Raw genomic sequence first — 23,127 nt, forward strand, 5'->3', positions numbered from 1 at the left:
GGTTGAGGCAAGGCCCCGGGACCCCGCCAACCCACCTGGATTCTTTTCTCCCAGCCCCTGAGCACATAGTGCTTTCTGGACGGTCCGAGCAGACCCAAGGGGCAGAGCTTAGCGCTCTTCCCAAGGAGGAGCTTCGAAAGGAGAAATTAATAGGACAAGCTTCTGCCTCCATCACCGGACTAGAACTTGGGGTCCCCGCTGGTCGTCCCCTCCCTCTCACCCACTGTCCCTCCCAAATTCTTCTCACCCTCAGCCAGTGCCTCCACAGGGCTTGGCAGCTTAGCCGGTAGTTTGACCCAAACCTGCATCATGGTTTCTGAGCCCTTGGCTGTCATATCCTTCTCAAGCCAGGGTTGGCACATGTCTGTATGTCTGTTCACAGTGGGGCAAGGGAGCACCAGGAAGTTCCCCTGAGTTCCGCACGTCTCTCTGCCTGCCCCTCCTCAGATCCAGGTTGATTGTCCCCCTCTTCCCCCCCATGATAACTGCTCCTCTCGTCTGCTGGCCCCGATACACTTGGAGTCTAAAGAATGCTGGCAGTGGCTGGCGCTGGCAGTTCAGAGGGGCCCACACCAAGGTACCCCTGGCCTCTTGGACCTCAGGCACTGTCATCGCCATGAGTGTTGGTGACCCCAGCTCTGTGACTGCCTCTGCTGCTGTCCTCTCTGGCCTACAGACCAATGGTACCCACAGACTCCTTACTGATTTGGTATCCCTCTCACTAGTGCAGTGCTGGTGACCCCAGCGAAGGAGTGTCCAGCAGGCATTCCCACGGAACGTAAGCCTCTGCTGGGGCTTCTGAACTCATTAGTGCGTCCATTCCAGTGTGGCCCCTTCCCTCAGCCTCTTTATTCCTTCCTCTGCTGGCTGCCAGGGCAGGTCATGGCTTTCCACTTCCCTCAGCCTTAGCTGTCACTTTCTCTGAGCTTCTAAGGACCACCCAGGAGCAAGTGTGCCCCGCCCTCTCGGGTCTTTGCCAGGGCGCTAAATTGCACATCCCGTGAAATACCCCAAGTCCATGAATTCTTGCTCACCTCTTCTTATCTCCTGGCTCCTTTGATTGCGCCCCTCAGAAGGCTCTGGCTTCTTCCTACCCTTGGTACATAATATCTTTCCTCCCTTATCAAGGGCCCAGCACGCCCCCAGCAGGACTATCATATTGGCATTTAGCCCTAGTCAGGGGCCTGGCAGCCCGGAAAGGAGGTAGGGGACACTCTTAGGGACAGGGGAAGGACCTGTGTGTGTCTTCCAGCACAGGGGCATTGCTAGCCTCCTGAGGGAAGAGTGGGCCACCTTTTTGGAAGCTGCCAAAGAGGCCCCTGTGGCTCTTTGCCTTTAACTGCTTATGGAGGGCACTCCGTCTTCCACTGTCCCTCTGCTGGGCATCGGCACACCTCCCAGTAACCAGCCAGCCTCACAGTCCTGGTGGACACCGCACCTTCCAGGCTTTCACGCGCTCGAATTGACACCAAGTCAAGCCAAAGCTTTTTCCCAGGTCGCCATTGGCGAATCTGTGAGCAGTCAGGCCGCCACTTTATGCCAGGGACTCTCCGTGCCCCATGTAGCCCTCAGAAGCGCAGCGCTTTTGCCTGCCAGGTAATGACTGAGCAGTCCCCAAACTCTCAGAGCCACCGCAGGACTCCAGGTGTTGGTTCAGATCTGCCGACAGGGCAGAAGCCAGGCCAGCATTTGAAGAGAAGAGGGCAGGAGAGTCTTCAGACCTCCACACATCCAGCCCCTGTGGAGGAGGGGGAAGGAGAAGGACTGCCTAGGGAGAGTGTCAGACTGCAGCCAGGCCTGTGGGAAGTCATTGAGCGAAAGTCGCCTGTTGGAGGAGTCACATTTACTAGCCGGGGGCAGCCCACCCAAAGTGCGGCTCAGCACCCGTGCAGTGGTGGGTTGCAGAGGCTGCAGCCGAGCCGTAAGGCAATTTATGCTCCTGTGCAGGAGGTCTGAGCGGCACGGCTGCCACAGTGGGGCGGGCGAGAGGGCAGGGACTCCTGGACAAGCTCTGATGATTCGTTTCCCCTCTGCTTGGTTTGTGTTCTCTTCCTTCACCTAAAATAAGCAGAGGAGGTATTTCCCAGGAGCCTGACAACTTCAAACCAACACCAACACTTCCTGGTGCTTTGGAAGTGACACTTTGTGTCCGCACCTCGGACCTGATGCCAGTTCCTCAGGCTAAGCGGTGACGTTACCTGAGAGCCCCAGACCTACCACCGACACCGCCAGGTCCGACTGAAGAAAGCCTTTCTTGTTCCTGGCGAAGCCCTTGGTTAGGAGCAAGGGGAGCTGGAAGTGCAGGGAGAGGAGGGAAGTTGGAGGCCCTGCCACCAGAGAGGGGTGCCAGGAGTGACCTCATGGAAGCAGGCCTGCAGCGGCAGTGTGCAGGTTGGAGTGGGCCGCGCAGTGCAGGTGTGAGCACCCTGCTTCCCATCGCGGCCCCGGTGTGGGGCACTGGCGCGGTGCGGGCGCCGCTCCTGCTCAAGCTGCTGCAGCCGAGAGGGGGATCAGTGGGGGGACGCTTCTCCCCTTCCACACCATGCAGAGAGGTGGTGGGTGGCTCGCTAGGCCCTCCCACCACCTCACGCCACGCAGCCTCTAGACCTTGGATGCCAAAAATGCAGCGTGCATTTCACTTCAGCTTTCCCTACAGAAAGGGAAGGCAGAACGAACACTGCCCTTTCCTAGAGATGGCAACCGATTCCCTGAGCGTGCCCTGCCCAAGGTCAAGCTACACACAAGAGGTGGAGCCAGCGACCTTCTCCCTGGGATCCGATCTCAGCCACATGTTACATGGCGGAGCCAGGGCCTGGCTCAGCTGCACGGGGTGCTGCTGACCTGCTCGGGGGCGCCCCGGCAGGGAGGACAGCAAGGCCTGGGTCAGCGTACCAGCCTCCTGGGTCGCTTACATTACCTTTGGGTTACAGTCACCCAGTCTTCCATAGATGTAGTGCAAGTCATGGGTGGCCAGGGCAGGGAGAAACTCCTAACCAGCTGTGTGGAGTCAGCACCCTTTCTCCACCTGCTGCAAGAATGGGGGGCAGAGGGGCCTGAAGTCAGGTCTTAGAGCACTGAACTGCCTGAGCAGGGGTTTCCGGTGCTGCGGGGCCGGGCTGCTCAGCCTGGAAGAGAAATTACTAGCTCCTTGGCTCCTGCTGGTTTTCTTTCTTTCCCTTTTTTTTTTTAAAGATCTATTGATTGATTGATTGATTTGTTTGAGAGAGCATGAACTGGGAACGGGGGAGTCTCAAGCAGACTCCGTGCTGAGCACAGAGCCCGACATGGGGCTGTATCCCAAGACCTGAGATCATGACCTGGGCCGAAACCAGGAGTCAGATGCTTAGCCCACTGAGCCACCCAGGCACCCCTCCCGCTGGCTTTCTGAGGCCAGAACTGATCAGAGTGAGAAAGCATGGGAGCCAGCAACAGTGGGGAGATTGTGCAGACACATCAGCACACACGCTCAGGCACCCTAATCCATGTCTTGGCATAGAGGGGGACTTCATTCCACTGTTTTCTTCCATAGTGCACACGCTGGAAAACAGATTTTTACAGTAAACCCACCTGTCAAACTTATTTTTGAACTATGACATGCGTAGAGAAGAGCGCACAAGTCCTACGCATCTAGTTCAAAGGAATAGTAGAAGCGAACACACCCACAGAAGTATTACCCAAATCAAGAAAGTGAGCACTTCAGCACCTGGGAGCTTCCCTCATGCCCCCCCTCCTCCCAAAAGGAACCCACCATCATAACTTGTAACACTACAGATTCATTTTGCGTAGTCTTGAACTTCATATGAATGGAATCTTTCCGTATACTCCCTTTCGTGTCTGATTTTCTTTCTTTCAGCATTATGTTTGTGAGAATTCATCTTTGTTGCTGCATCTAGCCGCGTCCGCTCCTTCACATTGCTGGAGACTTGACTTTGTGTGAATCCATCACGCCTTGTCCAATCTGCGCGATTCAGTCCTGCTCTTTATTTACACCTTCTCTGATTCTTCTTCTCAATAGCGTCTTATAATTTTCTATGTAGAAGTCTTACTCATCTTGTGTTAGATTTCTCCTGGGCATTTGATATTTGTCATACTACTTTAAATGGCATTTATAAATTTCCTTTTTCCTTCGTTGCTGCTATATGGAAGTACAGCTTACTTGGATCGATCATGTATCCAGTGATCTTGCTAAATTTATTTATTAAACCCCAATAATTTGTTCAGAGGTCCTTTTTGATTTTTTTATATACCCAGTCATGTCATCTATAAGTAGTAAGAGTTTTACTTTTTCCTTCCTGGTGCTCACACCATGTATTTCTTTTTCTTGCATTATTGCGCTGTACGGTGTTTAATGGAAGTGATGATAGCAGGCACCGTGTCTTGTTTCTGATCTCAGGGGAGTTTTTACCACAAACTCATGTAAGGTTATGGAACCTTACCCTTGAATATACATTTGATTTTACTTTTCCCCCAAGATGCGCTTTCAGTGTGGAAATACTTCTGGGTTTGAAATGCAGCAGTGGTGGTTTGTAGGCTAAGAGCGAGGCGAATGGAATCAGTGTTTTAAGAGAACAGAAACTGATGTTTATCATAAGACGGTGTCTCATTTTAACTTTGTGAGGGAAGTTTTGCCTTGTCCACTTTACAGAAGGACCTGTAGCTGACCAGGGGTTCAAACAGATGTGTCAGACCCACACCCAGACTGTTCTCACCACCCCCCCCCCCAGATTGGCTGCTAGAATATTGAATGTGAAACCCCCAAGCTTACAAAACTATCACTTTTATCACAGATTTCCAGGAGAAACATTGTTAAACTACCTCACAGGTATATTTAACATCTTTTCTTTCTCCACCTCCAAATCCCCTCCTATCACTGTCATTCGCTCCATCCCACCTTTCTCTGATTTCCATTGCCACGGGTGCAAACTCGGGCAGCTGTGAGTCTCACGCTGAAAGGCGCCCTCCCTGCTTGCCTGAGACCCTGAAGGGCTGCACCTGCAGCTCTCCTCAGCCACCTGGTTGAGCCACCCACCAGGCCAGGGCCTTCCCTGGCTTCTGCCACTTGAGCTCTTATCTGATCCCAGGGAGTGGGAGGTGCGGACTGAAGACTTTCCTGCCAGTCATGCGGCTTGCGTTGTGGGGTAGAACTGTGTATGCTTAAGCCCTTTGTAGTGTCAGCTGTCCCAACTTGAGGATTACACAGATACACAGAATCTTTCTCTGCTGAGATGTGGAGAGAGGAAGGCAGAGCACAGGGAGGGTAGAGACCCAAACCCAAATAGGCCCTGGGGCTGGCAAGGGCTCTCTGGGCCCAAGCCTCAGTGAGAATGTCCCCATTATTCTTACACCCCGCCTTTTGCAGCCTAAATAACTACCCAAGGATGACGCGGGAGAATTCCCTGCAAGACAGAAAATTCTAGGACACCAAGAACTCTTGAAACTAAATACTTTGAAACCCTCGAAGATCTTATAAAAGAGAGTAAATGCTTCTTTGGTTGATTTAACACAGGGCTACATTAAGCAAACAACTTTTTCTCCTTCTGGAGTTCAGTGTCCTTTGTACAACTTTGCCTTTCCCTTTACGCATCTTCTGCGACGGACCACAGTCTCCACATTCTGGGGAGCCTTCTGGGGCTGCAGCAATCCAGCGTGACGTGGAGCCCTTCAGCTGTTTTTTCCCTAAATGCTTCTTAGCATGTGGTGACGTGCTTTGACCAGAGAGAATTAGCATGTTTGTTTTCTCTGTATCTCTACCTGCCATATCCATACCTTTTTCAGAATTTTCCAGCACGACTCATGTCTCTTTCTCTGCATCCCTGGAAGGAAGACTGCTCTTTGGGCCCCTGTTATGAGCCGACAGCTCAGCTGGGCAGTTTTTAAACCCAAGGAGGCCTGTCCCTTTTCAAGACTTCAGGGGCTTCTAGAAGAGGCTGGTGATGTTCAGGCTGTTCCCTGTTTGATGAATAGGCCCACTCAGTTCCTGGCGTGTGGGGTGCGACTTCCAGCTCCCTCCATGCTGGTGTGCTGTGCCAGGCTTTAGGGCATGTTCGGATGCTTAGAGTAGCAAGTGCCTCTGTATAAACACCATCTCTTGGGTACGTGGAAGTCCAGAGCCCGGGCCCAGGCCGCAGAGGCCTGAGATACTCTCAGGGAGGTTCGCCCATACGAAAAACAAGCCACAGGATTGCGTGTTGGCTCCAAGCCTAAAGAAAGGTGCCCGTGGCTGTCACCTCCTACAGCTGCCTGGCAGATAACCAGAACGTGCTTGGCTGTCTAAGCTTTTGGCTGTGCTCTCTGTGGGGAAGTGTTCCTGATCTGTCTTCACTGCCACTCCCCAGCTCTCTGGGGCATTGTGGCTTTTTCTTGGTGGTTGGGCAGGAAGCCTCCGGAGCCTGAAGGAATTGCTGTGCTTGATGACAAAGGCCATCAATTGATATAAATCACTTAGAGGCTGCTTCATTTATTGGACAGGAATTAAACACCATCTCCTCGGTCTTCTGAGCACACTGCTTCAATGGTGGGCACTCAGGTGGGAGAGATCTCACAGAGTGACTCAGAGCAAGCTCCCAGCTCCTGCCCATTGAGTCAAGTGGCAGGAAGTGGCCAACTTATGCAGCTGCTCAGAGAACCCAGCACAGCGAGGCCTCACTGAGACCCAGAACACACCACTCTGCTGACCTGGAGCTGGCCCCAGGCGAACCTCACATGACTCCCTGTCTGCCCCAAGGACATGCCAGGCACTACTAGGCCAGACTTCAAGGTGGAAGATGAGTGAGACATGGTGTCTGCCCCCGAAGCCCAGGACAGTCAGTGGGGCACAAGTACCAACCGTGAGAGTGGCCTGAGATGGCAGAGGATGTGGTGCATTTCTTGGGGTTGAAGACCCACCCACATCACCCTGTAACTAAAGAGCTGCGGGGAGCACTCGCAAGTGAGGCCCACAGAGGCTGGGGCACCACTGGCTGTGTCCCGGGAGCCCTGACTCTCACGTGGCTTCTTCACCCTGCACTTCTTGGGTATCTTCTCATTGGCATGTCAAACAGCAGTAGACCAGCTGTGATCTTTAGATAAATACCTTAATGTCTGAGCAATCTAGAACCTTCGGGTCTATTCTCTAGAACATTATTTTCACCTTGAGAGAGATTCATTCTTCCAAGCACCAAAAGTTTGTTTTAAGTTTCTACTCCTACTATTTGCTTGAATAGTGTTAACTGGGTGCAAACGAAGCCCTTTCTAATAATTTGGGATTATTTACAATGCTTATATTGTGGTATAGAAATGTTTTCCTCGCGGCCTAGCACGCTGTGCAGTGCCCTGTCCCTCCACACTAAATGCTCTGTGGTGCCTCGTGTTGTCACTTGACCTGCTGAGCCCCTGCCCTGTCTGCCTGTGTGTCCCCCGTTACAGTCAGCATGGGTCGTCACTTCTCCACTGCTGTCCAGAAGCATGAGGCCCCCCCGGGGGGGGGTGGAATCAGGGAGGTGCATTGTGCGGTGAGAATCGTCGTTCAGGAGGAGGAAGAGCTCTGGGTGATGAGCAAAGGAGGACTCCCCGTGAGTCACGTTGGATGCCTGGCTCCTGCACCTGTGTTGGCCGCTCACAGGCTTTGTTTGTTGTTCATTTCCTGGTTCTGCCCCGCGCTTTGAATATTCTAGATTGCATGTGGTTGAGTTCCAGATAAGCACGAGAAGGTTGCGCTTTTAAAATCAACTGTGAACTGAATCATTCAGGCCATTTGTCATGTTGGGAGGCTCTTCCTTACTGCTGATCGCCTCCAGTTTAATCTAAATCTGCTTCCTCACATTCTTCTTCAGCGCCGATGAAAGACCGTTTAGCTGGCCACCAGCTTCTGAGTCATAAACATTCTAAGAAACCATCCAATTCCTCAGTGTTCCGTTCCTGAAGCTGAAGGAATTCTTCCCTCCTTTGGTCCTCTTCCTAGCATGTTTTCCAGCTCCTAGTGCCATCAAACTTAACTCTCAGGTTGTTTATGGACCCATTTGTCTCCTCAGAACCAGTACTTGGTTGTGGGCCCCATGGGGCAGGTTTCTGCCTTTGGCTTCCTGACCCATGAACTCCTAGCAACGGGATGGAAAAGTTTTTGTGGGTAGAGGATAGGAGTGTGGGTCAAACCTCCTTCCTCAGACCCCTGAGGGATACACCGTCACCATGCTTGGTTAGAAAGCGAAGCTGTCTGTCCGCAAGGGAGAGCCCCTGTCCTCCTTGCACCTTCTTCCAATCCACACCCAGCCTTCGTGGAGGCCTGAGGCCAGTGCTGGTCAGAACCCTGGGAAAGATGGGCTAGAGCAGGGGAGCCACAGGGATCATCAGGAAACCCCTATATTCAGAATTGTGTTATGAGTCAGATGGGTCATTTCCCACTGCCAGTCCTAGAAAGCAACCTCAAGGAGATTCCCTAGTGTGTGAGCAGAGGCCCTGAAGTCTGCCCACGTGCTTTGTGGCCTAGAGAACCAGTTCCCAGGCATTTTCAGCCCAGACCTGGACACCTTTCCTCTGCTAACCCAGCACACTTCGTTGGACCCGTGCGCGTGCCAGCTACCGTACCGAGCACAGGCAGGGAGAAAGCCCCTCCTCCCTGAAGCGCACGGCCCGTTGGGCATCCAAAACCACATTCTCGAGCGGTGACAAAGGCCATGGCGGAGGTGCGCAAAGTGCGTGGAGAGCGGGCTCCCGGTGATGTGCCCCTCCCACGTGGGAAAGCCCATGCCGTTCGGTGCCTGTGATGTTGGGGTGTCAGTGTGGGAGGCCCTGCAGGATGTAAGGTCCGGTGAGCCCCAGCTGACCTGGGGGAGGCAGTTGCTCTGTGGCAGGTGGCAGGACAGGAGCTAGGAGAGGAGCTCATCAGGGCTCTGTGTTCTGTCTTGTCAGCCTCTGCTGGGGCGAGAGAATTACGGATAGAGGGAGAATGGCTGTGCTCCCCCCACCACGAACGCCTCTCCCTGTACCTGCAGATCTAGCACAGGGTGGCTTTCCTCCATTCAGAGCCCTCGCGTGCAGGGACCACGCCTCTGCTTCCTCAGAACTCAGTGCCTCGGGATTAGGCACAGCTCGCCTCAGCACTCAGCGGTCTGAGTGTCGCCGTTCCTGGGCAGACAGCTGCAGAGCGGGGAGCAGCACCCCCTCTCTGTGGGAGGTTGGCAGTGGGGCCCCCTGATCTGCACACTGCCTGCAAGGATGTCTGGGTGAAACTAGCGCCCAGTCTCTTCCGTGGCTGCAAATGACCTTTTAGCAGTAATGCCACCAATACACAGCTGTGACGTATTAGGACCCGGGCTCGAGCCTCACAGAGATTCGCCAGTGAGTGGACTGGCATGACGCCATTAGCCAGGGAGCACCGTCCCTATCCCCTGCAGTAGCTGCACGGAGAGACAAGAGGCCTGGGCCTGGGAGGACAGCTGCAGCCAGGGAACTATGTGGACCCTGTGGGGCATTGGGTAGGGCCTCCTCCCAGATGGGGACTGTCCGGCTGAGGCCAGAGAGCCCTGGGTGCTGTGCCCTCTCCCTTGAGGGAGGCCGGGATGGAACGGACTGGTCCTCCCAGTGATGAATGGCTGCCCAGGCTGGGCCTAAGCTACCTGTGAAGAAGCTCCCAGAAGGCCATACTGACACAGAAATCGGGTAGCATCCCGGGTGCCCAGCCTTCTCAGAGTGTCTCCGAAGTCCTGGATAAACAGGGCTCCCCAAGACGAACTTGGAGTGGCAGCTCAGGAAAGTGAAACCGTTGGATCCAGTCAGGCTTTGACATCTGCTGGCCTCACTGTCTGACTTACCACTGACCCAGCTCACCTGGAGGGATAAAGGGCCTAATCCAGATTGTTCTGGCCTTGGGTCTAAGGTCAAGTTGAGGGTAACACCCAGAAAGGGCTGAAGTCTTCCCACAGCCTATATCTGAGAGCTTTCGTTGGCCCAGAGACAAAAGGTAGAGATGGGGATGGAAACCAGCAGTCTCTTTGCTGGCCCCCACCCACACTTCAGAGGGAGAGCGGGTGCCTGAGTGTGACCTGGAGGTTGCCTAGGCAGAGACATTATCATGTTGGGGAAGCCCAGAGGCTCTGGACAGGAACATATCCATTTAAACCACTCTGAGCCTAGTTCATAAAACGGTAGGTCAATATTTTACAAGTCACTTAGCTAATGAAGACCTCTGCCAGACTCAACATACCACATCCCAGGGGGTGATAAGACAAGTGTTAGTTCAGCGGAAACAGCCCAGAGGAGAGTTTTGTTCTTTTTTTTTTTTTTTTTTTTTTTTTTTTTTGGTAATCTGCTGGGTTTCATATTTAGAGAGAGTGAGGCGGGCTGCCTTTGGACAAGACTATTCATTTGTCAGGTGACCAACAAATGAGCCCTGGCCACACCCTCACCCTGTGTCGGGTCTGAGCAATAACCACCTGCAGGCGAGTAGGAATTTCATTCGAGCAGACTCAACACGTCCCATTGGGCCGGCAGAAGCCATCTTAGGTTCCTTCTGCCAAGTCCATGCTCTGCCTTCCAGCAGGGCTGAGCTGAAGGGAAGCTGCAGGAGCTGTAACTGCACTCTCCGAGGCCCTCCTGCCATCTCCACTTCCACCTCCAAAGACAGGCCTCATTTTCCCCTCAGCATTTTCTCTGGAGCACCAAGCAAATCATGTCTCTGAAATGCCTCGTTTGTTCTCCAAGCATTACTACACTTGCCCTTGGCCGTGGGATACAGAGATGGGGGAGGCCTGGTCCCCAGACAGGAAAACGAGCCTCAGTGCAGACACTTGTCATCTGTTTTGAGCTCTGAGCCTGAACTGAGCCTTGAAAACTCAGTGCGACTGAGCCCAGGAGGCGCCCCAGGGCATGGCCAGCAGAGGGCCCAGTGCAGGAGCCCGGGAGTGGTCCTGGAGAGTGTGGGTGCCCAGTACCGAAGAGGAGGCCCAGAGAGCACCCCAGGAACAGAGGTACCCATTTCCTCGTGACTCGGTGGGGGAGCGAGGCTGAAGCCAGGAGCCAGCCAGCAAGTGTGCAGGAGCCAGGGGAGTGGCGGCCTGTGATGCAGGAAGCCAGATCTGTCTCAGGGTTCAGCCCCTCCGATGGCCCTGGCCAAGGGACTGACCAAACAAGACTTGAAATTTTTCTGACCGTATGGAACTCACCAGGGTAAGCATAAAAAAGGCCTGAATTCTTTGCCCACCTCGGAGTTCAGTGTGGAACTACCCTCTCGGAACAGACTGGAAAGGCTTGTAGGAGGCTTGCCAAGGGGCAGCTCCCAGGGCAGGCTTTCAGACCAAGGCATCTGAGGGTCAGGATGGCCATGGCTCTGCAGAAAGCCCTGCCCTCCCGTCTGAACCGTGGGCCAGCACACTTCCACAGGTGGGGCAGTAGCAGTAGCAAAAAAAAAGAGGTCGCAGAGGAAATAGGCAGAACCTTCGAGCCTTTAGCTAGTGACTGGAGGTGGGGGTGGTGGGGATGGCTGTGGGGACTAGCGCAGTGAGAACAAATGTGCTCAGCACCTGTGCTCCTCCAGTGGCAACACTGAGACCTAAGACGGAGCCTGAGCCCCGACACAGATGGGAGGAAGCATTTCCTTGGGGGAAGTGATGAGGTACAGGAATAGTCCTGCTCTCTTTGTCCCCTGAGCAGGAAAGAGGCAGAGGCCAGCCCAGGCCTGCAGGTGGCCTCACATGTTTGCCTGCCCAGTGTGGCCAGCTCCAGACACGGGCAGGGAGCAGCCCCAGGGAACATCTCCATCCCTCGAGGTTGCTGGGGAGGTGGAGTGCCAGGCTGAGATGAGTGACCTGGGCTCTGTGGCTGCTGCGACCCTTGCTGAAGGGAGGAGGTACCCTTGACCGGTAGGAGGAAGGACTGCAGTGATGCAGCAGACCCCCACAGGGGCCTGTCCCCCGGGTACCAGTGTGACCGTGAGGCAGGCTCTGTATTGAGCCCCCACTGTCAGCAGAGCCCTCAGTCGGGCACCGCTAAGGAAACCCTGCTGCCCAGTCCTCAGGGAGCTTTGGGCAGGCGACACAAGATGACCTGAAGAAAGAGCAGTTGGTGGGGTGTCTGCGTCCTTGGTCTGTGAGCTTGGAGGAGTCACTCGGCCTCTGAGCCTCCTTTTGCTCATAGGAACAACAAGGGGTCTATGACTTGTGAAAACAGCATAAAGTGCCAGAGAAATAGAGGTATTGGTCTTACATAGACAAAGCAAACAATTGCAGATAAAGACTTCTATTTGGAGAGTGCCTACCATATGCAAGAGATTGTCCTAAGCCCTCAGATGAAGGGAAACAGCTGTTAGAGCCAGAGAGAGGCTGGTGTTGCACAGGCCTGAGTGGCCTGTGAGGAGCCGGGGGTAGAATGTGCAGAAGCCAGCATGAGGCCGTGCTGTGAGAGCATAGGATTTGTGCCAGCTCAGAGATAAGGGCAACATCCATCCTTGGCCCCTTTCTGGGCTGGACTGGGCAGCTGCCCTGCCCCATCCCCAGCAGCCTCAAAGCATTCAAGGCTCAAAGCTCTGGCTCCAGGACGATGCTCAGGTCTAGACCCTTGGGTTCAAAGGATTTTACAAGAAGTATTGTCTTTGAGGAAGCTGATGGCACCCACAGGTGCCTCTTCAGAGACTGGAACTCTCTCCTGGTGTGTCCCCGTGGTGTCCCAAGGCAATTGCACAGCCTGGATAACCCTGACCATGTCCCCATGTCAGTGCTTCCCACCCGACCCTCTTCCCCATGGCCTTGGACCAGGCACGCACAGAAGGTTGGCATGACCAGGGCTCAGGATGGGAGCTGATTGCAGCATCTGGGTGGAGGGGCAGCCTGTGGGCAGCTCATCACACCCACCACAGGGCCTCCCCCAGGGCCACACCTCTGCAAGCCTTGCAGCCCTGGGCAGCCCACCCAGGTAGCCCCCCAGCGTCTGCAGGCCTTGATGGCCAGGCTGCATGGGGACATTGGAGCACAGATTCCCCTCTTTGTGGCTGAGGAAACAGTGCTTCCCGAAAGACTCAGATTCCTGTTTTGCTCGTTCCAGAAAACCCTTTCCTCCACTTGGCTGGGGGCAGAGGCCAGACTTTGGAGTCCAAAAGACCACAGTCTCCAGTCACGGCCCTGCCACACTCTGCTGCGTGGAAAGCCCAGCCTGAGACCAGCAAGTGTTCTTACTTCCTTCCAGCCTTCAGTGACTATGTGGCTGGGCTGGTGGCCCTGCTCAAGTTGAGCTGCTCCCCAGCAGCAGTGAGGCCAAGAGTGTCTTTGGGGAGGTGAGGAAAGCCTGTTGTAACTTGCAAAAGCAAAGTAGCTTGAGTTCCCAGGAACATGTGTCTCATCCTCTCTTACCTAGTTGTCTGTTGCCGTGGTGGGGGTGGGCGGGGGGGGGGGGGGCACCTGCATTCTGGAACATTCTTCTCTCCCAAATAGCTTTGTGCCCAAAGCCTAACTTTAAAATTAAAGTTGATCCCTCCCGGTGACAGTGATGACCAGGCTGGCCCCCACTGAGCTTATCTACACTCTGTCCCTTGTCCAGGGCTACAGAGCCAGGCCCCAGTAGTTGGGCTGGGGCACGAAAGGGACCCCCGGGCCCAGGAGTCTGAACAGGGCAGCAAAGCTGTCCGGGGCACTGCAGCACTCCCGAAGGTGGCCGGGCCTCTGTGCATCCTGGCCACACCTCCTCTGGTCAGCGGTTCTAATTCCAGTTGGACAGCAGCTAGAAGTGGAGAAAGGCATGTGTGTCAACACCACAGCGTAGCCAGCGAGCCCTAATTACCCAGCTCTGCAAGGCCACAAGCACACATTGCCACCTGGTTCTGCTTAGGGGGAGTTTTCTGCCATGAGCACCGGCCTTGTGCCTCCTCGAGCAGAGTCCTGAACCTTGGGAAGGGAGCTGGGCTTCTCAGCTAGCTTTACGCTGACAAAGGGCTTTCTGCCTGTCAACCCTGCTCCCCAGCAAACCCCCATCCCCTCCCTACCGCAGCCACTGGGCCTCCCTTTGGCAGGGCCCGAGGGCCCATGCTCCCGACGCCTAGCCTCTGGAGACTTCCTTTTGAGCTAGAAAAACAAGAGGCTGAAACGTGCCTCGCTGCAGCTGGGCCCCACCCGCTGAACCTATAGAAAGGCCCTGGAGTGGATTCAGCCTCACAGAAGAGGAAACCTGGCTCCGGCCTCACCCGCAGGGCCTGTTATGTCTGGCTCCAGAGGCCTTCTCCTCTGGGCTTTTCCATGCCTGTGAACTAGGCCCCATTCATTTCCCTGCGGTTTCATGGGAATGTCCAAAACACTCAGCAGGTTGCAGCAAGCCCAGGAGGAGAGGGGTCAGCGAGAGGCCCAGGCCGTGACGTGTGGTCGGCCCCGCAGCCGCAGCACTCTCCATTCGGCCCCTCGAGGCAGGGTGCCCAGCCAGCTGTGGGTGGGCGCCCCTCAGTCCGCCTGCCGCCCCCCACCCACCCCGGCGGCTCTGCCTGCAGCTCTCTCTCTAGGCCTCCACTTTCCACCTCCCAGGCCACCAGCCCCACCCCGGTCTGGCCTAGGAGAGAACCGCAACAAAGATCTCTTCAAGTTTCCCATCCCCGGCAGCTTCCCTCAGTGCCCATCCAACCGTCATTCCCAGCCCACCCCAACTCCCGGGCCCCCAGTTTTCCGCCACACTACACTCCATCTGGGGCCACTGGGAGAGCAGCAGGTCCTCTGCGGGGGTGGCCGCCTCCCCCACACCCCCGGCCCGCGGGCTGCTCGGCCTCGGGGAAGGGGCCGTGTTCGGGCGCACAGCTCTCCCGGCTGCCTCCTTCCTGGCCATGGCAGAGCCCCAGGGCCCCCAGGCCTGCAGTGAAGATGTGCCCAAGTGGGGAAAATCGAGTCCTCAGAAGAAATGATTTGAAACTGGCTGGGAGCAGTTCTTATCAAATTTCCAGGTTAGCAGTTTTCCCCAAGTGCTAATCGAACAGTCTCTGTGAGCGGCCTAATTCCATCTGCATGAGATTCCCACAGAGTTGTGACAAGTACCCTGGTGGCTGAGGGCAGAAGAGGCTGTTCTGGTCTCTCGCTTGCTTTAGGTCTTTGAAAATTGATGCGTCCTCGGGTTTGGGTAACAGCCATGCCACTCTGCCCTGGCTGCCCAGCTCCCCAGTCCTTTCCAAAGCCACTTTCTGAGTGTTCTGGGTATGGAAGGGGTGGGGTGAGTTTCTCATCTGGTTTAGCTGGCAAAATGAATCTGGAAACGGAACATCCTTGGAGGCCCCGCTGCTCTGACCCGGCAGGGTTGAGAGGGTAAGTGCAGAGGAGCCAAGGGTCCAACGACAAGGGCCCCAGGCCGGCAGGGTGGGAGTTCGGCCTGCCCGTCTGCACAGAGCCTGGGCTCAGGAGAGACCCTGCTAGCCAGCGCCAGCCTCCCTGCACCTGTCTAGATCAGCCGACTTCTGAGGGAGGGAGAGCAGCCAACTGAGCTGTGGTCAGCCCAGCGCTGACCTCGGGTCTGGGCCGTGCCTGCCTTGGCTACGGTGCAGAGACCCACACCCCCCAGCCCCCGCCGGCTGCCCTGTCCCTGGGCCTTGTGGAGGTGGCCACTGCCTTTGTTGACCTGATGGGAATAGGCCTTTCTCTTCTCTCCTTTGCCCGGTGGACTTGGCAAGACAGTTTCAGGGACAGTGACCTCGTGCCAGTGCTCCAAGGCTACCCAGCTGCTCTTCACACAGGGGCCTGTTGTGTTCCGGGGCTGCTGGTGACCAGATGTCCTCCCTGAGCACTCAGGACAGCTTGGGACAAGGGGCTGGGGAATGTGGGATCCCGCCCCCCTCCTCCCCTGCCTGGCTGTGGCCCTGGGCAAGGCCCTTCCTACAGGGATGGACAGTGTGCTAGGGCCTTCCCCGAGGCCCTCCTTGGGCAGAGAGGGCAGCTAGGACAAGCCGCCTCCTCTCCACTCAAACCACGTGGCCCAGCGTCCCCTCCTGAGAGCTCGCAGCTCAGAGGCGGACATCAGGCGTCTTCCCTGGACAGCTCCCCCTCCTCAAATGCAGGCTGGTCACATCCTCACCCTCAGGTGCTGCCTCGCCATTAGCTCCTTCGCCGCTGAAAACACGTGCAGAGCAATCTTTTGGATACTCAAAAACAGCCATCAGAAAGCATCACCTCCTCACCCTCCCAAAGAACTCTTGCCTCTTCCACTAATAACCGTATTGAGATCGTCTGCATTTGATGGCCTCCCTCGCTCTTTAATCTTTGGTTTCCTGAATCAACGGCCCCAGCCCCCACAGCTGTGGCACCGTGCTCCTGCTTGCCAAACCAGGGCCCTCCGCAGCCTCCCCGTCTTCCCCACAGCGATCGTACCCCAGGCTACTGCTCCCTAGACCTTGTGTCTCCTCTCAATCCAGTCCGCCAGCTGCAGTGCTCCTTCCCTCTTGCCCCTCTGGGCCTGGGGACAGTCTCGCCCGCTCCCAGAGCCTCGCCTCGCATGTACCTCGGACTCTGGCATGACCTTCCCTTACTTGCTGCCTCTGGCTGCGGCTGCACAAGCCATCGGGCTCTCCAGCCTTCATCCTTACTGCGCCCAGCCTCTGGGCCCTGTGCGCCCCTTTGTCTGTTCTTCATGCCCATCCCTGGGCTGGCAGCCTTTCCCGCTCCCCAGAGAAGTGCCGGTGCTGGAGGCGGGCACCCCAGCCCTGCCTGTGTCCCCCGAGGCACAGCCCTCCTCCCTCGGCCCTTGGTTCCTGGTTTTCTCAATTTGTTTTGCCTGCGCACCTTTATTCGTTCATCCCTTTCGTGTAAAGTAGTTCCCTCCTCCTTGCCACCTCTTGGAATTGATCTGCCCATAAGGCTTGCTGGTGGCAGTGGGGCTTCGAGGTCACCCAGGCCTGTTTGCCAATCAGCTGTGGGACTCAGAGACAAACACCTTTCCTTTTTGCCCTGTAAGCTCCCTTCGCACAGAAAGGGATAGAAAGCTCTCCCAGGGCTGCGGGAGACTTTCAGGGGCTTCACGTCCAGACTGCTCCTAGCATGACATCTGTCACCAGTGCTCCATGAGCGTCCCTCTCTCTCTCGCTGCACACAGGGCAGAATGAGGCTGCAGCAGCAGCTCAGAAAAGATGCGAGGATGAGTAAGAGAACAAAGATACCAACAAATGGCTCTGGGGGGAAGGCTTCCTGCTCTGGGTTGTCAGTAAATAACCGCGCCTCGGTCTCATAAGCAGAGTGCTGCTCCGCAGACCAGAGGTGGGGGTTGCTGCAAGGGCTGTTGCTTCCCTGGCGCCTTGTTTGGGAGTGGACTCAGTCAGGCTCTTTTCTTAGGCAGAGCTTGAAGCTGTCGATGACTCCTGGCAGTGAGTGTTAGGGGGCAGACGTATTTGCATGAGGGCTGGGTGCCCAAGCAGAACAGGGCACAGTGGCAGGGGCCCAGCCCTCCCAACTCCTAAATGTGCCCGTCCTGGGAACCCATATAGATTTATGGAGCGTCTGCACCGTGCCAGCTTGGGGCATCCACAAGCCGCATGCTGGGACCAGGCTAGACGGCACTGGGATGGGAAGGGGAGGTAAAATGATGATCAGAGGCAGTCCCAGCAGCGTGAGCAGTTTGGTGGGATGGGATGCCCAGGAAGGACGTAGGGTTCGCGCCTCATGCTGCCTCCCCGGAGGAAGAAGAGAGGAGGGGGGGCCAGCATACCCACCAAGAGAGCAGCACTGCAATGAGACAGAGCAGGGGAGAGCCGCAAGAAGTCAGCATGGCTAGAGGGTAAGGAGTGGAGATGGGGAGAAGGGAGAGGTGAACCTGGGCACATGACAAAAAGCCTAGTAAACCTCATTTTACCCAGAAGGTGGAGTGTCCCAGGACAGTGGTAGTCACTGTAGGGCTTCAAGCAGGAGAGGGACGTGACCAGGTTTGCCTTCGCGAAAGAGTGCCCCACTTTGGGTGTAAAGAAGTAAACAGCAGGGTGGGACTAGAAGTAGGGAGGCCCGTTGGTCAGAGCTGGAGGCCTGACCGAGGTGGTGGCATTGGGGCAGGAGGGCAGCAGGAGCCTCCAGGAATCTCGCTGTGTGTTCCACCTAAATCCTGGGGTTGGGGCACCCAGCCAGTCACATTCGCCGTGCTCATGATAGTGGATTTCATGAAGGGCAAGCACTTGTATATTGCACAGCCATTTTTCAGGTCAATCAGTTGAGATTTGGAGAGGTTTAAAATTTCATCGGAAATCACACAGCTAGTGAGTGGCAGAGCTGGAATTCCAGGCAAGCTGCTAGGCTGGTGGCCACTAGCCTCTCCTCTGCCCATGGCATGGCCTGTGCACATGGAGCGAGGAAGGAAGCAGTAGGGGCGGTGAAGAGCAGGTGCCTCTCCCTGGGACACCACCCTCCCCCGGTCCCACCGGAGGGGCTTCTTGGCCACAGACACTCCCAGGCCCCTATTTAACAAAACAGAGTCCCAGACAAGCGGAGGAGCCTTCAGTCCAGTTCCTCTGATGGTCAGGAATGGGCAGCCTTCCTCGGAAGGGGCAGCTGTTTGAGTCCATTTCTCATGTAGCCACTGTCCAACCCCTGCCAGGTAGAGTGTCTTTTCCCAGACCTCATCCTTCCAGCTGCGACCCAAGTCCAATCGTCAATGAGTAGTAAATGCCACGTCTGGTAGCTTCTTGTAGTCCGGATGCATCTAGCCTCCTAAAGGCAAAGGAATGTCCTGTAATAAAAAACACCAAATAAAATCATCCCCTGGCATTTCATATATATTTATAGTTTTTTCTTTCTTTTTTTTTTTTAAGATTTTTTATTTTTTTGACAGAGAGAGAGACAGCCAGCGAGAGAGGGAACACAAGCAAGGGGAGTGGGAGAGGAAGAAGCAGGCTTCCAAGCAGAGGAGCCTGATGTGGGGCTCGATCCCAGGACTCTGGGATCACGCCCTGAGCTGAAGGCAGACGCTTAATGACTGAGCCACCCAGGCGCCCCTATAGTTTTTTCTTTAAGTAACGTTAACTTTGGGAAACACCTTTCTGGACGAAAGTCGTTTCTGCTATGTGAGCATGTGTGTACTTCTGAGTAGGTGGTTCGTGGCCTTTACCTGCCGTCTGCCCTCACAGGTGAGGGACTCGGGCAGCTCTAGGCTTGCTCAGCTTCTCCCCGGGATGGGAAGACTCTCACCTGCCCTTCGCCTCCCTCACCCACCCACACCCCCCCCCCCCCCGCCCAGCAGCTGGAAGCCCAGAGCACAGGTAGGTGGGATGCTGAGAATGAGCGCTGATGAGCTTGCCTCCTGGCATGGCCCCCAGCTGGCTGTGCAGCTGTCACAGCCACCCCCCCACCCCCAAGACCTCCAGAGTTGTGGGCCCCCAGTGGCATGGGGCTCCAGATGCTCAGCAGATGCCAGGACTGGGACCGAGGCCCCACCTCCAAGGGCTTGGCTTGGCTTGCTGTTCTGGAAGGTGATCCTGGCTGGTGGCCATTCCTGAGCCCCCACTTAGAGCAGTTGTCAGGAAGTTGCTTGCTTCCAGCCCCTTCCCCCCCCCTGCCGCCCTCGGAGGGGGGCTGAGTGATCTCACGCCTGTGCGCGCTCTAGCAGGAGGAGGAGATGGGTTACGACCAGGGCAGGTACCCAGATCCGGGAGCAGCGGCCTCCCAGACTCTGGTGTGTGGCGTTTGCTCTCGGGCACGTCCTAACCACCCAGAACAGCTTGGGGCATCACTGAGCTCTGGCTGCGGGGCCTGTGCATGCAGCCCTGGCCCCCAGCAGGGAAGGAGATCAGGGTGAAGGGGTGCTTGCTGGCAAGCCAGCTATTCCGGCTCCTCTTCTAATTGCCCTGCCTTGCCTCAGAGAGCAAGCCTTCAACCCCTTTGGCTGAGTAGAAAAACACTGAATGGGAACCCAGAGACCCCTGGACCTTGAGCTGCAGTTTATAAACTAAGGCTCTTCCCTGCCTAGAAGTTCCTGGGTTCTAAGCTGCTCCTGCCACGTCCCAGGTCCTGTGGAAGAAAGATGCTGGGGGGCCCCCTGCTGGCCCATCTGTGGAACTGACCCGTTCGGGGGGAACCTGTTGAGTCTGGTGAAGGGGGCCTTTGCTGGCCTCAGATGAGAGCAGAGACACCCACCTGCCCCACCCCCACTGCCACCCAGCCCAGTTCTCCCTCCATGGTGCCTGGGCCTGCTTTTGACAGTGAATCCTGAACTCAGGGGAATCTGGCTACTGGCCTCTTGGCATTTCCTTGGCCTTCCTGTTCCTCCACTTGACTGGAGACCCTCCTCCAGCTGCGCCGTGTCCCTCCCAGCCACCCCAGGACCGAACTGCCACCGTGCTCCAGGCCCCGCTTCTGCCTCCTCCTGCTCATGGTCCGTGTGTTCTCTCTACCCCTTCTTCTCCCACCTGCTGGTATAAGGATTTTAAGGACAGGTTGTGGGGAAATGGTCCCTACAGCTATCCTAGAACACTAATGAGCCGTGGCAACACCCAGGGAGCCGGCCTTATTGCTACACCACCTCCCAGTTTGGTGACACTGACAATTTTCTGGGATGCATGCTTCGTATCAGCAAACCATCTTGGAGAGAATTCCACAGACTCCCCTCTCAGCTCCTGCCCCCGTCATGAGGGAAGGACTGAGACCCTGGGGGAGAGATGGAGCCCCCAGGAGGCAGCAAGGGACCTGTCCAAGGTCAGCCTCTGCGTCTCAAGCTTCGCCAGACTTTCTTCTCAAGGTTAACAGGAGCACACGGGCTTTTCTCCACCAGCTTCAGGCACTCGTGGGAGTGTACGGGGAGGGGGGGTGCTCCAGGGAGGACAAGTAATGGAGAAGCAGCTTGACTTGGGTCCCTTGTGACTGCCTGGAGCTCTGGGCATCAGCCCCACCCTCCCCATCCCTTCCTTCCTATTCACATCCTTACTTGAGAAGCTGAGAGATGAGGCGGGAGAGGCCCTGCAGGAACTGGGAGCAGGAACACAGCTCCACCTGGGGAGGCACCCCACGCATTCAGTTCCTTTGACCCGAGGGGTGGGAGTCAGGTGCCGGGACAGGCTAGAATGCCACAGCCCAGCCGTCTCCTCTGGCTAGCCCAGCACTCCCTCTCCTGCAGCCTGGCCACAGCCTTGCTACGTGGTCATGCTGCCCCCTGCTGGCCACACTAGCGAAACACAGCCCACGGTCAGTCTCAAGGTTATATAGGTGTTAGCTCTTCACCCAAGTTTGCAGCTGGGCTGGAGACTGCGGGGCTCCAAGGAACAGACTGTGGGCACCCTGCCCACCAGGATTCTCAGACTGCGTGGGGAGACAGGTCTAGAACCGCCTGGCACACAGTAATGTTTGTGGTGTGAACAGACAGATGAATGAAGGTATCCATCTGAAGCGTTCAGATGATGACGGCCTCTAGTATCTGACCAAGAACAGGCAGCAAACCAAATCAGACATTTACTGGGCAGGAACTGAGACTCCTCTTGGGCTGACAAGATCTAAATAGGAAAACCAAGTGTGAAGAGTCCAACCATGCTAGACTGCGACCCAGGTGACCGCAGAATAGCCTGGCTCTTGCTGCCAGGTGGCTAATTGGCAGTAAGGACCCAAGGGAATGATGGAGACAGGCTTCAGCCTGAGCCTTCAGGGAAGGTGAGGAAACGGCAGGTAAGGGGGGATCAGTGGCAGGGATGAAACTCACAGGGCACCTTGGGGAGACTCTTGGCTGGCCATTTGGTGTGGACGGTGGGGAGAGAGGAAAGCACATCCTGTGTGGTGAGGCCGACAGGATGCCCTTATATCCTGTGATATTCGCACTGGTCTCCATGGCCGCCCTGTGGAGCAGGTGCTATTCTCCCTACTCTACGTTGGAGAGAAAGGAGGGTCAGGAGAGGTCCCGGACTCGTGCCCGTTCCTCCAGCAAAGACACAGAGCCAGGCTTCAGACCTCCACTTAGGAGACGGTGGTTGGGTTCCCGTGCCTGAACTCTGAAGTTTCTCAGCAGAAAGTGTTGTGCACGAGGACAGATTGGGGGGCAGCGGGAGGCAGAACGGTCACTGCAATGGCTATGAGTGCACAGTAGGGGATAAAGAAACTCCTTCCACACCTAAGGTTTCCTGCATGGGACAAGGACCAGCTGAGGCCTGACCCTTGCCGTCCTACACCCAAACTATATCCGTGCCCCACAGCAGGCCAGTCCAAAGCCAGCTCCACAGAGGCTCAGACCTTCTCCCAAGGCCCAGACCTGGCCCTGGTCCCTCTGATGGTGCTGCCACCAGAGGGCCATTCCCACGGCCCTTCTTCCTTGTAGAGAGGGCTTCTGGGAGAGACAGATGCGTTCTCAGGACAGCTTGGCAGACCAGAGCCACACTTCTGCCATGGCAGGTCCAGTCTGGGGGGAGGAGGGGCTCTGTAAGCTCATGCTCATTCCCCCGCCCCCATCACGGGCTGCTTTTCTTTCCAAGCGCTTGGTGAGGTGGCGAGGCTAACCCCGAAGCGCGGGTAGCACCTCCAGGGAGAGGAAGTTCATCTCGGGCCTCCGGCTGCTTGCTGCCAGGGCTACAGGAGTTCACTCCCTGACCTCTTCTGGCTCTGTGGGAGAAGCACAGGCTTGACATGCAGCGTGGGGTCCAGAATAAAGGCAGGGGAGAGTGGTCCCTAAATTGGGCAAGGCCATCCCCATACGGGACACCCTGGCCATGATGGCAGCAGCGTGCCCGTGTGTGATCTGCTTAATCCTCCCACTGGAGCCCTGGGTGGGGAAGCAGCACATGGCCACCTGCCCCAGATTTGGGGGGTGGGGGTGCTGACCTCAGGGCTGTGCAATCCAGCCTCCCACTTTCCCTGACTCCTCAATCTTGGCACATTTCTTTCCTCCCCCGTCAGGCCCTGCTTCTCTCCCTGGGTCCTGGGTGTGCCTTTGTCTCTTCACTCAAAGCGGATCTGTCCATACTTGTTGATTCTAATGACACTCAAGGGCGGCAAAACTCAAGTGTTAAACCCTAAGACGTTAACTCTCTGGGATTTGAACACCTCAGCAGCACATTTGCCTCGCCCCAGGATGTGTGATTCCTCTTGCTGTCTGTGACCCTCCCGTTCATCCTCAGAAATCCTCCTCTCCCCAGGGAGAGAAGGGAGCGCTGGTCTGCCGACCACCTTCTACGCACCCCCAGGAGGCACTCCGTGTTCTCGTGGCATGCCTGGGCATCTTGTTTTCTTACAGCCGGGGTGCCCGTGAGTG

At 56.1% G+C, this 23,127-nt stretch overlaps 1 protein-coding gene across 9 annotated transcripts in view; it reads left to right on the forward strand.

Annotated features, from left to right (window-relative positions):
* The window catches only part of DIS3L2 (DIS3 like 3'-5' exoribonuclease 2), a 344,026-nt gene that overhangs the window by 308,367 nt on the left and 12,532 nt on the right, over positions 1-23,127 (forward strand). The window lies entirely within an intron of this gene.

The sequence above is a fragment of the Ursus arctos genome, unplaced genomic scaffold (genome assembly GCF_023065955.2).
Source record: "Ursus arctos isolate Adak ecotype North America unplaced genomic scaffold, UrsArc2.0 scaffold_1, whole genome shotgun sequence".
Lineage (NCBI taxonomy): Eukaryota > Metazoa > Chordata > Mammalia > Carnivora > Ursidae > Ursus > Ursus arctos.